The sequence below is a fragment of the Montipora foliosa genome, chromosome 1, assembly GCF_036669935.1.
Source record: "Montipora foliosa isolate CH-2021 chromosome 1, ASM3666993v2, whole genome shotgun sequence".
NCBI classification, from domain to species: domain Eukaryota; kingdom Metazoa; phylum Cnidaria; class Anthozoa; order Scleractinia; family Acroporidae; genus Montipora; species Montipora foliosa.
The window spans coordinates 35,379,177-35,384,176 of NC_090869.1; positions in this window are offsets into that span (position 1 = coordinate 35,379,177).

The following is a 5,000-nucleotide window of genomic DNA, read 5'->3' on the forward strand; positions in this document are numbered from 1 at the left end:
AAAGTTGCGCAACTTCTAGCACGTTTCCTTCGTAATCAAAAGTTTATTTAAAATCTCAGTGCAGTTCGTAGCAGACACCTGATCGATACACTGGAAAGAAAAGTCGTTAAGGGCGTGGCGGTTCTCTTGTTTTATGTACCGCGAACTCACAGGATTTTCTTGTTCGTCACAATTGATGAGTTATGGTTACGGAATACAACTTTGAATTGTGTTGCCGTTGAAACCAACCTATTGCAAGCGACATTTGTGGCAGGATGCAAGATTAAATTACATTTCATTTTTCGAAATTTTTGCAATCACACGACAGTCTTGGTTTAATAAAGATAGTTGTTCTATTGGTTTGGAAAGCTCTGAAAAAAAGAAAATTTTTGATCTATCAAAAAAGTTTTTTGCAAAGATCACATCTGCTACAGTTTGCATTTAATGAAATCCTCCTGTTTCAATGGTTTCTTGTTGCTACTTCGTTCTGTATTTCGATGGCGCCAACATTTTCTTTTAAGTTTTTGTTCTACGAAACGAGGGAATTAATTGAATTAGATGGAAAAAATTCTTCTAATTGGGGATGTAGATTGTAACACGGTGCAAATGCTTGCCTAATGACGTACCCTATGTTAGGTAGGTGAGGATTGAATTTCATCATAACGGAAACAGTTTTCTGCTTCTCCCTGGTTTCGGGGCCAAAAAGCAGCTGATCTCTAGGAATGGCCCGACGGTTTAAGGAATTGCCTCTTTTAACGAGGTGTTTTCGGGGAGCCTTGATTAACAAGGTTACCTTTCATATTCCAGCTATTCGCGTTCTTAAAAAATTTATTTATTTGAGCAATTTTGCCTACCTAATCTCAAGGCCACTCCGGATGGAATCGCTTTGAATACATGTTTGGGGTGAGCAATAGGGGGGGCAGCGTACACGTGACTGTCTGTAGGTTAGAGAACGTAAATGGTCTGTTCTAAATGAGCCCATCAATCGATACAATGTGACGTCGAGCCATTACTTAAGGTAGCTATCAGAAGAAAACTAATTCAAATTGAGGGTAGGGTATGTAAAGAGAGTTGATGGAATCCTGTGAAGTTTTCTAGAGGCCGAGGGACTTGCTGCAAGAGATCAAAAATGTCACTCCCGATATCTTCACCATTAAAACGGGTTTTTAGGGGCCGCAAAAATTTTGCCTTGTGGAGTTAATTCGCCCATGGAGATAAGCATAGCTGCATGCGTTCTTTGGGACATTGCACTGTGCCATGGAATTTTGCAAAAAAAAGAATCCCCTTAAAAACCGATGTGGGATTACATTTCAGGCAGATTCAACTGCTTCCAGGATTTGCATTTGGTTGATGTTTAGTTGATTTTGTCTCTCGGATCAAGGGCCGCCCCTTTTTCAACTGCTGTAAGACCTAAATTGTTGATCTATAGTTGGGGAACATTGGAGATAAAACGTCCCAAGAGGAACAAAAAGAAGATGCCCTCTCAGAGGAAAGGACCCATTTTGTTGAGCCTCTTTAATTCTATTTTAGCAGATCCGTGGTGTCTTTAATGAACGATGGCAATCCCCGCGCTAAAGGTGTGGTAAATAAAATTCTGTGAATTGCGACAAGTGTTCTATCGCCGTGCCACAACAAGAGGTTATGAGGCGTAGAGGATTGCCCCCGGCCTTTACGGTCGTAATATTTCCAAATGCTACACCGGTGTTGCATCTTTATTCATCAAACAGTCTGCTACTTCAATTGAAATTTGTCCTTTCGGTAGCCATCTAGAACACCACTTTTTCCAACTAACGAGGTGTTTGGAGCTCCTTCTTCTCCGGGTTGGGTTCGAATTGAACTGGTTTGTATGGTATGTATTGGTAGGACCATTTCCAAAAAATAATTAGGTAAAAAATACATAGACTCCTCAGAAACGACGCCTTTTCCGTAGATAGGGAGAAATTTTAGAAAGAGTAAGGAATTAAAGATGACTCGGTAAAAACACAATACAGCTCTCGACCCCATCCACCCCGATCCCATCATCTTACGGACAATCGAAATCACTGAAAGATCAGAGGTCCCTGCTAAGGAAAGGGCCTTCTTTCTGCCAAAACACGAAGGACGTCAATTGGCCAGCAAGGTATACGATGACGTGGAAGCACATTCAAGCCCGGCTAAGAACAGCGGTTTGCTTTTTTGACAAGAAACAAGAGGAAACAGAAGAGCATGAAAGATGCTGAAACTTTTCTGAACGACACCTCACACGAATTCCAGGTAAAAAAAAATGGAAGCATCTCCTGTATCTAAGTCCCCTGAAACTGAACTGTTCTTTCTGACATTAAGAAAGAAATAATTATCCTCATATTGGACTAACTAGCCACCAACCTTTTCAAAGGGGGAAAGAGCTGCACTTAGAGCATTCAAAAATCAGATAAAGTTATCAGAATTCAAGCATTTCAAGGATCTAGATTTGTCGTTTTAAACCAGGAAGATTACGAAAACAAGATGTTAGGAACAATTAAACAATGGATTACATTACAAACCAGAGTCAATTCGACCCCCCAACCTCCAAAAACCTCTCTTTTAGTTGAAAAGTGGTTGTTCTTAAAGGTTTACACAAAGGACACAATTTTCAATTTGTCATCGCTAGAAGGCAGATCCCCCATTCCCAACAGAATGGGTGAGAAATAAAGAGGCAACCACCGGGTGTAGCATTTGGATAATATTATAGACCCATAAAGCCGGCAATCCTCTTCGCTCTCATAACCTCTTGTTGTGGCACGGCGATAGAAACACTTGTTCGCAATGCAAAGAATTTTATTTAAAACCCTTTAGCGCAGGAGCATTCGCCATAGTTCATTTAAAAGGACACCACTGACTCTGCCTAAATAGAATTAAAGAGCTCAACAAAAATGGTCTTTCCCAGGAAGGCACCCTTGTTGGTCTCTTGGGAGCGTTTTCTCCAATGGTTCCCCAACATAGATAACAAGTCAATTTAGGTTCTACAGCAGGTGGAAAAGGCCCTTGATTGCCAGAGACAATCCAATACCATCAACCAAATGCATCTTGAACGCAGTTGCAATCTGCCTGAAATGTAATAACTCGGTTTTTTTAAGGGGGATTTTTCTTTTTGCAAATTCATGGCACAGCAATGGGCCCAAGAACGAATGCAGCTCTGCTGATATAGCCACATGGGCGAATCGAAAGACGATAAATTAGATCACAAGCAAAATTTTGCGGGCCCCTCTAAACCCGCTTTACGGGGGAGATGTCGACGATGACCATTTATTGATCTCTCGGCAGCAAGGTCCCTCTGCTCTAGAAAACTATCACCGGACTTCATCAAACTCTCTCGTACACTACCATCAAGTTTGAATGAGTTTCTTCTGATAGCTACCTTAATAGTGCTCGACGTCACATTGTATCAAACTGATGGCCTCATTAGAAACAGACATCCTACTCTAAACCTACAGACCAGTCAATCTGTACTTGCCACCAACCCCACTAGTGCTCACCCCAAACATTGTATTCAAAGCGATTCCATACGGAGTGGCCCTTGAGATTAGGTAGGAATGTTGCTCCAAGTATCAGAATTTTTTAGAGACCGCGAATGCTGGGATATATGAAAGGTAACTTTGTTAATCACAGGCGTACCCGGAAAAACACTCGTTTAAGAGGCAATTCCTTAAAGCACTCGAGCCCATATACTAGAGATCAATCTGCCTTTTGCCCGAAACCAGGGAGAACAGGAAAACTGTTTCCGTTAGTGAATGACCCTTTCAATCCTCACCTACCTAAACATAGGGTAACGATGCATTAGGAAGCAATTTGCAGCCTGTTACACACTCTCAATCCCCAAATGAATCCCCGAATAAGAGAAATTTTTTCCACTCTAATTCAATTATTCCCTCGTTTTCGTTAGAACACACAACAACACTTTAAAAAAGAAATTTTTGGCGCCATCGCATCGAAAAATACAGAACAGTGAGTATAGAACAAGATAACCATTGAAAACAGGGGGTTGCATGTAAATGCGAAACGTAGCAGATGTGATCTTTGCAAAAAATTTTGATTAGAATCAAATTTTTTTCAGAGTTTCCAAACCAATAGAAAATACTTTATTAAACCAAAACTGTCGTGTGATTCTAAAATGTAATTTATCTTGCATCCTGCAACAAATTCCGCTTGCAATATGTTGGTTCAGCGGCAACACAATTCAAAGTTAGATTCCGTAATCATAAATCATCAATGGTCACGAACAAGAAAACCTGTGAGGTCGCGGCGTACATTATAACAATAGTCCGCACGCCCCTTAACGACTTTTCTTTCCAGTGTATCGATCAGGTGTCTGCTACCAACTGCACTGAGATTTAGATAAACTTTTGATTAAGAAGGAAGCGTTTGGAGTGCCAACTTTTCTCATTAGCACCTTTTGGCCTTAACAAAAGGCAGAATTCCACTCCAGGAACAGAATCACCTACAACCAACCGACCACGTGAGTCGTAATAATCTGCAAGCTTAACGAACCATATAACTTTACAACTCAATGTAGCACATGAATTCTTTACTTTAATGATAGTTTTAGTTCTCGCTGTTATTACATTGTACCTTTCGAATAGAATTACTTCTTTTGTTTTTGTTTTGTTTGTAATGATTTTTTACTTGTATGGTGTTAAGTTTTAAGTTTTGTAACATACCGAAAATTCCTGTAAACCATATATAAGCTCTTAAGCCTAATTATTATCCACATGCTGTAAACTGATGAAGGTCTAAGACCGAAACGTTTTTTAATATATTTTACTTTTTAGCTTTGAAAAGTTGTCCGTCCTCTGACTCTTTTAACTTTCTATATATATATATATATATATATATATATAAAGTTTCAAAGATTCAGAGGACTTTCTAGGATCCTTCCTTGTCATCCGCTAAGTTGACTACGGTGTCGTGTCATTAACTTGATCCTTAGTTGGGTTTCAAGTGAAGTTATAGGCTCCCCTACCTTGTCACCCTGAAAGAAAATTTCCCGGGAGGCCCACGCCTTA